General features: G+C 43.9%; 1 long non-coding RNA gene across 5 annotated transcripts in view; it reads left to right on the top strand.

Annotated features, from left to right (window-relative positions):
- Positions 1–10986, top strand: part of LOC307181470 — a 1536115-nt gene extending 1525129 nt beyond the window's left edge. For 4 of the 5 annotated variants that reach the window (XR_013826859.1, XR_013826860.1, XR_013826861.1 and 1 more), the window contains one exon: positions 10604–10986. This is a non-coding gene — a long non-coding RNA (uncharacterized lncRNA). Of the gene's footprint in view, positions 1–9023; positions 9090–10603 lie in introns of those variants that run through there. The other variant, XR_013826863.1, reaches the window with a different exon arrangement.
- Positions 10987–12603: the final 1617 nt, after the last annotated feature.

The following is a 12603-nucleotide window of genomic DNA, read 5'->3' as shown; positions in this document are numbered from 1 at the left end:
CCTTTGCAAGCTTGCTTGGTTGGCCAAAAAGGGCGTATGCGTTTTTTCCTGAATATATTCAGGAAAAAACGCATACGCCCTTTTTGGCCAAGTGCATCATTGTGGACGTTCTGCCTCTTTTCCTATGCTTTCAATGCAATTCCAGTCTACCTCCTGAAATCGGTTTCCTGCAATTCTGCCCCGCTTTCAAGTCCTCTTGGCAGCCTTACTTCAGTCTATTTTTGGACGATAGCTGTCATTTATAACTCTGCAGGTTTGTGAATTACAGTGCCCCTGAGCTCCTTTCTTCAACTCGCTTTCTTGTGACCTGGCCGCAACACCGCAGGATGGCTTCAGGCCCTAATCTGGTTCCGGCACGGCACGCTGAGCCTTTGGTTGTTTCCTCTTCCTGGTGGGAAATGAGAGTTAAATTTGCCCGTCCAGACACCTCCAGCTAGCCTCTCATTGGTTCTCGCTATTCCTGTTCATCTTCCGCAGAAATTGCAAACTGGGCCAAACAGGAGGTTAAAGGCGCTGACTCTCCAAGTGGGGAGAGTGTTAGTAAAGCGTCTGGAATGTTGCACCCGAGTACCAGGGGAGGAAAACTGAGACATATTTGAACACGTCTCCCGTTCACATGGTTGATCATACTTGGGTTCCACATGCATGTTTTAGCTGAAGGAAGAATACCTAAAACCTGGGTAGTTGAAACCCGTGGAATGGGTACCATGCAATATGACTTCAAAGGGTCTTCATTTGCTCACCGAACCTCTCCAATCCTATCACTGCTGCGTTTATGCCCCTGTACACATGCTTGATTCTCTTTCGGAGACATAGCAATCCATAGGTTTTAAGATACTTACTAGTCAGGTACATTCTTAGGCGTTTAATATGCGGTGTTGAGTCCATTTCGTTGAGCAAGGAGTAGCTCTTGTCTATTCCATATTTGGCTTAAGGAACTTTATCTGTGCTCATTTCAATCTCTGGTTTTATGCAGCACCCCAACTCACCTTTACCCTTAAGCAAGCATAAGTTGGTTTTCTAAATTTGAGACCCTGTTCTGTTCTGTAATTCAGTTCCTGTGTAGCCAAGTTTACATTCCGTGTATTACTGATATCTTATGATGTTTCTTTTTCTGTGTGACTTATTTCAGTTAGAATCATCATACCTGAATCCACTCATTGTGATGCTAAGGGCCTGATGACATAGATTTCATTGCTGAGTGATATTGCTTTGTAAGTGAATACCACAACTTCTTTATCCATTTTTCACTTTCTGCGATGTTGAACTTGTACTGTAAACGAGGTTCTTGTAAACAGAGCCGTTCCAAACTTTGGGGTGGCTGTGTCTTTTTGATTTTAATTTCCCTAAGCTATAGGACCATAAGTGGAAGTGCCCTAGGCTCTGTTGCTTTGTTTTTTAGATGTTTCAGGAAACACCATACACTTCTCCCGAGTGGTTGTTGACAATTTACATCCCGCCCATCAGCATAACAAGGCTCCCAGTTCTCAATGGCCTGTTGCCTTTCTGGATTTTACACTTTTTTCAGATGGCCCTTTTGACCGGGGGGAAGTGAGACTTCATTGTAGTACAGATTTCCTTTGCAAGCTTGCTTGGTTGGCCAAAAAGGGCGTATGCGTTTTTTCCTGAATATATTCAGGAAAAAACGCATACGCCCTTTTTGGCCAAGTGCATCATTGTGGACGTTCTGCCTCTTTTCCTATGCTTTCAATGCAATTCCAGTCTACCTCCTGAAATCGGTTTCCTGCAATTCTGCCCCGCTTTCAAGTCCTCTTGGCAGCCTTACTTCAGTCTATTTTTGGACGATAGCTGTCATTTATAACTCTGCAGGTTTGTGCATTACAGTGCCCCTGAGCTCCTTTCTTCAACTTGCTTTCTTGTGACCTGGCCGCAACACCGCCGGATGGCTTCAGGCCCTAATCTGGTTCCGGCATGGCACGCTGAGCCTTTGGTTATTTCCTCTTCCTGGTGGGAAATGAGAGTTAAATTTGCCCGTCCAGACACCTCCAGCTAGCCTCTCATTGGTTCTCGCTATTCCTGTTCATCTTCCGAAGAAATTGCAAACTGGGCCAAACAGGAGGTTAAAGGCGCTGACTCTCCAAGTGCGGAGAGTGTTAGTAAAGCGTCTGGAATGTCGCACCCGAGTACCAGGGGAGGAAAACTGAGACATATTTGAACACGTCTCCCGTTCACATGGTTGATCATACTTGGGTTCCACATGCATGTTTTAGCTGAAGGAAGAATACCTTAAACCTGGAGAGTTGAGACCCGTGTAATGGGTACCATGCAATATGACTTCAAAGGGTCTTCATTTGCTCACCGAACCTCTCCAATCCTATCACTGCTGCGTTTATGCCCCTGTACACACGCTTGATTCTCTTTCGGAGACATAGCAATCCATAGGTTTTAAGATACTTACTAGTCAGGTACATTCTTAGGCGTTTAATATGGGGTGTTGAGTCCATTTCGTTGAGCAAGGAGTAGCTCTTGTCTATTCCATATTTGGCTTAAGGAACTTTATCTGTGCTCATTTCAATCTCTGGTTTTATGCAGCACCCCAACTCACCTTTCCCCTTAAGCAAGCATAAGTTGGTTTTCTAAATTTGAGACCCTGTTCTGTTTTGGAATGCAGTTCCTGTGTAGCCAAGTTTACATTCCGTGTATTAGTGATATCTTATGATGTTTCTTTTTCTGTGTGACTTATTTCAGTTAGAATCATCGTACCTGAATCCACTCATTATGCTGCTAAGGGCCTGATGACATAGATTTCATTGCTGAGTGATACTGCATTGTACGTAAGTACCACAAGTTCTTTATCCATTTTTCACTTTCTGTGATATTGAACTTGTATGGTAAACGAGGTTCTTGTAAACGGAGGCGTCCCAAACTTTGGGGTGGCTGTGTCTTTTTGATTTTAATTTCCCTAAGCTATAGGACCATAAGTGGAAGTGCCCTAGGCTCTGTTGCTTTGTTTTTTAGATGTTTCAGGAAACACCATACACTTCTCCCGAGTGGTTGTTGGCAATTTACATCCCGCCCATCAGCATAACAAGGCTCCCAGTTCTCCATGGCCTGTCCTGCCTTTCTGGATTTTACACTTTTTTCAGATGGCCCTTTTGACCGGGGGGAAGTGAGACTTCATTGTAGTGCAGATTTCCTTTGCAAGCTTGCTTGGTTGGCCAAAAAGGGCGTATGCGTTTTTTCCTGAATATATTCAGGAAAAAACGCATACGCCCTTTTTGGCCAAGTGCATCATTGTGGACGTTCTGCCTCTTTTCCTATGCTTTCAATGCAATTCCAGTCAACCTCCTGAAATCGGTTTCCTGCAATTCTGCCCCGACTTCAAGTCCTCTTGGCAGCCTTACTTCAGTCTATTTTTGGACGATAGCTGTCATTTATAACTCTGCAGGTTTGTGAATTACAGTGCCCCTGAGCTCCTTTCTTCAACTCGCTTTCTTGTGACCTGGCCGCAACACCGCAGGATGGCTTCAGGCCCTAATCTGGTTCTGGCACGGCACGCTGAGCCTTTGGTTAATTCCTCTTCCTGGTGGGAAATGAGAGTTAAATTTGCCCGTCCAGACACCTCCAGCTAGTCTCTCATTGGTTCTCGCTATTCCTGTTCATCTTCCGCAGAAATTGCAAACTGGGCCAAACAGTAGGTTAAAGGGACTGACTCTCCAAGTCGGGAGAGTGTTAGTAAAGCGTCTGGAATGTTGCACCCGAGTACCAGGGGAGGAAAACTGAGACATATTTGAACACGTCTCCCGATCACATGGTTGATCATACTCTAGGTTCCACATGCATGTTTTAGCTGAAGGAAGAATACCTTAAACCTGGGTATCTGAAACCCGTGGAATGGGTACCATGCAATATGACTTCAAAGGGTCTTCATTTGCTCACCGAACATCTCCAATCCTATCACTGCTGCGTTTATGCCCCTGTACACACGCTTGATTCTCTTTCGGAGACATAGCAATCCATAGGTTTTAAGATACTTACTAGTCAGGTACGTTCTTAGGCGTTTAATATGCGGTGTTGAGTCCATTTCGTTGAGCAAGGAGTAGCTCTTGTCTATTCCATATTTGGCTTAAGGAACTTTATCTGTGTTCATTTCAATCTCTGGTTTTATGCAGCACCCCAACTCACCTTTCCCCTTAAGCAAGCATAAGTTGGTTTTCTAAATTTGAGACCCTGTTCTGTTCTGTAATTCAGTTCCTGTGTAGCCAAGTTTACATTCCGTGTATTACTGATATCTTATGATGTTTCTTTTTCTGTGTGACTTATTACAGTTAGAATCATCATACCTGAATCCACTCATTGTGCTGCTACGGGCCTGATGACACAGATTTCATTGCTGAGTGATATTGCTTTGTAAGTAAATACCACAACTTCTTTATCCATTTTTCACTTTCTGCGATGTTGAACTTGTACTGTAAACGAGGTTCTTGTAAACAGAGCCGTTCCAAACTTTGGGGTGGCTGTGTCTTTTTGATTTTAATTTCCCTAAGCTATAGGACCATAAGTGGAAGTGCCCTAGGTTCTGTTGCTTTGTTTTTTAGATGTTTCAGGAAACACCATACACTTCTCCCGAGTGGTTGTTGGCAATTTACATCCCGCCCATCAGCATAACAAGGCTCCCAGTTCTCCATGGCCTGTCCTGCCTTTCTGGATTTTACACTTTTTTCAGATGGCCCTTTTGACCGGGGGGAAGTGAGACTTCATTGTAGTGCAGATTTCCTTTGCAAGCTTGCTTGGTTGGCCAAAAAGGGCGTATGCGTTTTTTCCTGAATATATTCAGGAAAAAACGCATACGCCCTTTTTGGCCAAGTGCATCATTGTGGACGTTCTGCCTCTTTTCCTATGCTTTCAATGCAATTCCAGTCTACCTCCTGAAATCGGTTTCCTGCAATTCTGCCCCGCTTTCAAGTCCTCTTGGCAGCCTTACTTCAGTCTATTTTTGGATGATAGCTGTCATTTATAACTCTGCAGGTTTGTGAATTACAGTGCCCCTGAGCTCCTTTCTTCAACTCGCTTTCTTTTGAGCTGGCCGCAACACCGCAGGATGGCTTCAGGCCCTAATCTGGTTCCGGCACGGCACGCTGAGCCTTTGGTTGTTTCCTCTTCCTGGTGGGAAATGAGAGTTAAATTTGCCCGTCCAGACACCTCCAGCTAGCCTCTCATTGGTTCTCGCTATTCCTGTTCATCTTCCGCAGAAATTGCAAACTGGGCCAAACAGGAGGTTAAAGGCGCTGACTCTCCAAGTGGGGAGAGTGTTAGTAAAGCGTCTGGAATGTTGCACCCGAGTACCAGGGGAGGAAAACTGAGACATATTTGAACACGTCTCCCGTTCACATGGTTGATCATACTTGGGTTCCACATGCATGTTTTAGCTGAAGGAAGAATACCTAAAACCTGGGTAGTTGAAACCCGTGGAATGGGTACCATGCAATATGACTTCAAAGGGTCTTCATTTGCTCACCGAACCTCTCCAATCCTATCACTGCTGCGTTTATGCCCCTGTACACATGCTTGATTCTCTTTCGGAGACATAGCAATCCATAGGTTTTAAGATACTTACTAGTCAGGTACATTCTTAGGCGTTTAATATGCGGTGTTGAGTCCATTTCGTTGAGCAAGGAGTAGCTCTTGTCTATTCCATATTTGGCTTAAGGAACTTTATCTGTGCTCATTTCAATCTCTGGTTTTATGCAGCACCCCAACTCACCTTTACCCTTAAGCAAGCATAAGTTGGTTTTCTAAATTTGAGACCCTGTTCTGTTCTGTAATTCAGTTCCTGTGTAGCCAAGTTTACATTCCGTGTATTACTGATATCTTATGATGTTTCTTTTTCTGTGTGACTTATTTCAGTTAGAATCATCATACCTGAATCCACTCATTGTGATGCTAAGGGCCTGATGACATAGATTTCATTGCTGAGTGATATTGCTTTGTAAGTGAATACCACAACTTCTTTATCCATTTTTCACTTTCTGCGATGTTGAACTTGTACTGTAAACGAGGTTCTTGTAAACAGAGCCGTTCCAAACTTTGGGGTGGCTGTGTCTTTTTGATTTTAATTTCCCTAAGCTATAGGACCATAAGTGGAAGTGCCCTAGGCTCTGTTGCTTTGTTTTTTAGATGTTTCAGGAAACACCATACACTTCTCCCGAGTGGTTGTTGACAATTTACATCCCGCCCATCAGCATAACAAGGCTCCCAGTTCTCAATGGCCTGTTGCCTTTCTGGATTTTACACTTTTTTCAGATGGCCCTTTTGACCGGGGGGAAGTGAGACTTCATTGTAGTACAGATTTCCTTTGCAAGCTTGCTTGGTTGGCCAAAAAGGGCGTATGCGTTTTTTCCTGAATATATTCAGGAAAAAACGCATACGCCCTTTTTGGCCAAGTGCATCATTGTGGACGTTCTGCCTCTTTTCCTATGCTTTCAATGCAATTCCAGTCTACCTCCTGAAATCGGTTTCCTGCAATTCTGCCCCGCTTTCAAGTCCTCTTGGCAGCCTTACTTCAGTCTATTTTTGGACGATAGCTGTCATTTATAACTCTGCAGGTTTGTGCATTACAGTGCCCCTGAGCTCCTTTCTTCAACTTGCTTTCTTGTGACCTGGCCGCAACACCGCCGGATGGCTTCAGGCCCTAATCTGGTTCCGGCATGGCACGCTGAGCCTTTGGTTATTTCCTCTTCCTGGTGGGAAATGAGAGTTAAATTTGCCCGTCCAGACACCTCCAGCTAGCCTCTCATTGGTTCTCGCTATTCCTGTTCATCTTCCGAAGAAATTGCAAACTGGGCCAAACAGGAGGTTAAAGGCGCTGACTCTCCAAGTGCGGAGAGTGTTAGTAAAGCGTCTGGAATGTCGCACCCGAGTACCAGGGGAGGAAAACTGAGACATATTTGAACACGTCTCCCGTTCACATGGTTGATCATACTTGGGTTCCACATGCATGTTTTAGCTGAAGGAAGAATACCTTAAACCTGGAGAGTTGAGACCCGTGTAATGGGTACCATGCAATATGACTTCAAAGGGTCTTCATTTGCTCACCGAACCTCTCCAATCCTATCACTGCTGCGTTTATGCCCCTGTACACACGCTTGATTCTCTTTCGGAGACATAGCAATCCATAGGTTTTAAGATACTTACTAGTCAGGTACATTCTTAGGCGTTTAATATGCGGTGTTGAGTCCATTTCGTTGAGCAAGGAGTAGCTCTTGTCTATTCCATATTTGGCTTAAGGAACTTTATCTGTGCTCATTTCAATCTCTGGTTTTATGCAGCACCCCAACTCACCTTTCCCCTTAAGCAAGAATAAGTTGGTTTTCTAAATTTGAGACCCTGTTCTGTTCTGTAATTCAGTTCCTGTGTAGCCAAGTTTACATTCCGTGTATTACTGATATCTTATGATGTTTCTTTTTCTGTGTGACTTATTTCAGTTAGAATCATCATACCTGAATCCACTCATTGTGCTGCTAAGGGCCTGATGACACAGATTTCATTGCTGAGTGATATTGCTTTGTAAGTAAATACCACAAGTTCTTTATCCATTTTTCACTTTCTGCGATGTTGAACTTGTACTGTAAACGAGGTTCTTTTAAACAGAGACGTTCCAAACTTTGGGGTGGCTGTGTCTTTTTGATTTTAATTTCCCTAAGCTATAGGACCATAAGTGGAAGTGCCCTAGGTTCTGTTGCTTTGTTTTTTAGATGTTTCAGGAAACACCATACACTTCTCCCGAGTGGTTGTTGGCAATTTACATCCCGCCCATCAGCATAACAAGGCTCCCAGTTCTCCATGGCCTGTCCTGCCTTTCTGGATTTTACACTTTTTTCAGATGGCCCTTTTGACTGGGGGGAAGTGAGACTTCATTGTAGTGCAGATTTCCTTTGCAAGCTTGCTTGGTTGGCCAAAAAGGGCGTATGCGTTTTTTCCTGAATATATTCAGAAGAAACGCATACGCCCTTTTTGGCCAAGTGCATCATTGTGGACGTTCTGCCTCTTTTCCTATGCTTTCAATGCAATTCCAGTCTACCTCCTGAAATCGGTTTCCTGCAATTCTGCCCCGCTTTCAAGTCCTCTTGGCAGCCTTACTTCAGTCTATTTTTGGACGATAGCTGTCATTTATAACTCTGCAGGTTTGTGAATTACAGTGCCCCTGAGCTCCTTTCTTCAACTCGCTTTCTTTTGAGCTGGCCGCAACACCGCAGGATGGCTTCAGGCCCTAATCTGGTTCCGGCACGGCACGCTGAGCCTTTGGTTATTTCCTCTTCCTGGTGGGAAATGAGAGTTAAATTTGCCCGTCCAGACACCTCCAGCTAGCCTCTCATTGGTTCTCGCTATTCCTGTTCATCTTCCGCAGAAATTGCAAACTGGGCCAAACAGGAGGTTAAAGGCGCTGACTCTCCAAGTCGGGAGAGTGTTAGTAAAGCGTCTGGAATGTTGCACCCGAGTACCAGGGTATGAAAACTGAGACATATTTGAACACGTCTCCCGATCACATGGTTGATCATACTCTAGGTTCCACATGCATGTTTTAGCTGAAGGAAGAATACGTTAAACCTGGAGAGTTAACACCCGTGTAATGGGTACCATGCAATATGACTTCAAAGGGACTTCATTTGCTCAACGAACCTCTCCAATCCTATCACTGCTGCATTATGCCCCTGTACACATGCTTGATTCTCTTTCGGAGACATAGCAATCCATAGGTTTTACGATACTTACTAGTCAGGTACATTCTTAGGCGTTTAATATGCGGTGTTGAGTCCATTTCGTTGAGCAAGGAGTAGCTCTTGTCTATTCCATATTTGACTTAAGGAACTTTATCTGTGCTCATTTCAATCTCTGGTTTTATGCAGCAGCACAACTCACCTTTCCCCTTAAGCAAGCATAAGTTGGTTTTCTAAATTTGAGACCCTGTTCTGTTCTGTAATTCAGTTCCTGTGTAGCCAAGTTTACATTCCGTGTATTACTGATATCTTATGATGTTTCTTTTTCTGTGTGACTTATTTCAGTTAGAATCATCATACATGAATCCACTCATTGTGCTGCTAAGGGCCTGATGACACAGATTTCATTGCTGAGTGATATTGCTTTGTAAGTAAATACCACAAGTTCTTTATCCATTTTTCACTTTCTGCGATGTTGAATTTGTACTGTAAACGAGGTTCTTGTAAACAGAGCCGTTCCAAACTTTGGGGTGGCTGTGTCTTTTTTATTTTAATTTCCCTAAGCTATAGGACCATAAGTTGAAGTGCCCTAGGTTCTGTTGCTTTGTTTTTTAGATGTTTCAGGAAACACCATACACATCTCCCGAGTGGTTGTTGGCAATTTACATCCCGCCCATCAGCATAACAAGGCTCCCAGTTCTCCATGGCCTGTCCTGCCTTTCTGGATTTTACACTTTTTTCAGATGGCCCTTTTGACTGGGGGGAAGTGAGACTTCATTGTAGTGCAGATTTCCTTTGCAAGCTTGCTTGGTTGGCCAAAAAGGGCGTATGCGTTTTTTCCTGAATATATTCAGGAAAAAACGCATACGCCCTTTTTGGCCAAGTGCATCATTGTGGACGTTCTGCCTCTTTTCCTATGCTTTCAATGCAATTCCAGTCTACCTCCTGAAATCGGTTTCCTGCCATTCTGCCCCGCTTTTAAGTCCTCTTGGCAGCCTTACTTCAGTCTATTTTTGGACGATAGCTGTCATTTATAACTCTGCAGGTTTGTGAATTACTGTGCCCCTGAGCTCCTTTCTTCAACTTGCTTTCTTGTGACCTGGCCGCAACACCACAGGAGGGCTTCAGGCCCTAATCTGGTTCCGGCAGGACACGCTGAGCCTTTGGTTAATTCCTCTTCCTGGTGGAAAATGAGAGTTAAATTTGCCCGTCCATACACCTCCAGCTAGCCTCTCATTGGTTCTCGCTATTCCTGTTCATCTTCTGCAGAAATTGCAAACTGGGCCAAACAGGAGGTTAAAGGGACTGACTCTCCAAGTTGGGAGAGTGTTAGTAAAGTGTCTGGAATGTTGCACCCGAGTACCAGGGTACGAAATCTGAGACATATTTGAACACGTCTCCCGATCACATGGTTGATCATACTCTAGGTTCCACATGCATGTTTTAGCTGAAGGAAGAATACCTTAAACCTGGGTAGTTGAAACCCGTGGAATGGGTACCATGCAATATGACTTCAAAGGGTCTTCATTTGCTCACCGAACCTCTCCAATCCTATCACTGCTGCGTTTATGCCCCTGTACACATGCTTGATTCTCTTTCGGAGACATAGCAATCCATAGGTTTTAAGATACTTACTAGTCAGGTACATTCTTAGGCGTTTAATATGGGGTGTTGAGTCCATTTCATTGAGCAAGGAGTAGCTCTTGTCTATTCCATATTTGGCTTAAGGAACTTTATCTGTGCTCATTTCAATCTCTGGTTTTATGCAGCACCCCAACTCACCTTTACCCTTAAGCAAGCATAAGTTGGTTTTCTAAATTTGAGACCCTGTTCTGTTCTGTAATTCAGTTCCTGTGTAGCCAAGTTTACATTCCGTGTATTACTGATATCTTATGATGTTTCTTTTTCTGTGTGACTTATTTCAGTTAGAATCATCATACCTGAATCAACTCATTGTGCTGCTAAGGGCCTGATGACACAGATTTCATTGCTGAGTGATATTGCTTTGTAAGTAAATACCACAACTTCTTTATCCATTTTTCACTTTCTGCGATGTTGAACTTGTACTGTAAACGACGTTCTTGTAAACAGAGCCGTTCCAAACTTTGGGGTGGCTGTGTCTTTTTGATTTTAATTTCCCTAAGCTATAGGACCATAAGTGGAAGTGCCCTAGGTTCTGTTGCTTTGTTTTTTAGATGTTTCAGGAAACACCATACACTTCTCCCGAGTGGTTGTTGGCAATTTACATCCCGCCCGTCAGCATAACAAGGCTCCCAGTTCTCCATGGCCTGTCCTGCCTTTCTGGATTTTACACTTTTTTCAGATGGCCCTTTTGACCGGGGGGAAGTGAGACTTCATTGTAGTGCAGATTTCCTTTGCAAGCTTGCTTGGTTGGCCAAAAAGGGCGTATGCGTTTTTTCCTGAATATATTCAGGAAAAAACGCATACGCACTTTTTGGCCAAGTGCATCATTGTGGACGTTCTGCCTCTTTTCCTATGCTTTCAATGCAATTCCAGTCTACCTCCTGAAATCGGTTTCCTGCAATTCTGCCCCGCTTTCAAGTCTTCTTGGCAGCCTTACTTCAGTCTATTTTTGGACGATAGCTGTCATTTATAACTCTGCAGGTTTGTGAATTACAGTGCCCCTGAGCTCCTTTCTTCAACTCGCTTTCTTTTGAGCTGGCCGCAACACCGCAGGATGGCTTCAGGCCCTAATCTGGTTCCGGCACGGCATGCTGAGCCTTTGGTTAATTCCTCTTCCTGGTGGGAAATGAGAGTTAAATTTGCCCGTCCAGACACCTCCAGCTAGCCTCTCATTGGTTCTCGCTATTCCTGTTCATCTTCCGCAGAAATTGCAAACTGGGCCAAACAGGAGGTTAAAGGGACTGACTCTCCAAGTCGGGAGAGTGTTAGTAAAGCGTCTGGAATGTTGCACCCGAGTACCAGGGGAGGAAAACTGAGACATATTTGAACACGTCTCCCGATCACATGGTTGATCATACTCTAGGTTCCACATGCATGTTTTAGCTGAAGGAAGAATACCTTAAACCTGGGTAGTTGAAACCCGTGGAATGGGTACCATGCAATATGACTTCAAAGGGTCTTCATTTGCTCACCGAACCTCTCCAATCCTATCACTGCTGCGTTTATGCCCCTGTACACATGCTTGATTCTCTTTCAGAGACATAGCAATCCATAGGTTTTAAGATACTTACTAGTCAGGTACATTCTTAGGCGTTTAATATGGGGTGTTGAGTCCATTTCATTGAGCAAGGAGTAGCTCTTGTCTATTCCATATTTGGCTTAAGGAACTTTATCTGTGCTCATTTCAATCTCTGGTTTTATGCAGCACCGCATCTCACCTTTACCCTTAAGCAAGAATAAGTTGGTTTTCTAAATTTGAGACCCTGTTCTGTTCTGTAATTCAGTTCCTGTGTAGCCAAGTTTACATTCCGTGTATTACTGATATCTTATGATGTTTCTTTTTCTGTGTGACTTATTTCAGTTAGAATCATCATACCTGAATCCACTCATTGTGCTGCTAAGGGCCTGATGACACAGATTTCATTGCTGAGTGATATTGCTTTGTAACTAAATACCACAAGTTCTTTATCCATTTTTCACTTTCTGCGATGTTGAACTTGTACTGTAAACGAGGTTCTTGTAAACAGAGCCGTTCCAAACTTTGGGGTGGCTGTGTCTTTTTGATTTTAATTTCCCTAAGCTATAGGACCATAAGTGGAAGTGCCCTAGGTTCTGTTGCTTTGTTTTTTAGATGTTTCAGGAAACACCATACACTTCTCCAGAGTGGTTGTTGGCAATTTACATCCCGCCCATCAGCATAACAAGGCTCCCAGTTCTCCATGGCCTGTCCTGCCTTTCTGGATTTTACACTTTTTTCAGATGGCCCTTTTGACCGGGGGGA

The sequence above is a fragment of the Stenella coeruleoalba genome (genome assembly GCF_951394435.1).
Source record: "Stenella coeruleoalba genome assembly, contig: scaffold_28, whole genome shotgun sequence".
Classification (NCBI taxonomy): Eukaryota; Metazoa; Chordata; class Mammalia; order Artiodactyla; family Delphinidae; genus Stenella; species Stenella coeruleoalba.
This window is presented reverse-complemented; position numbering and strand designations above follow the sequence as displayed.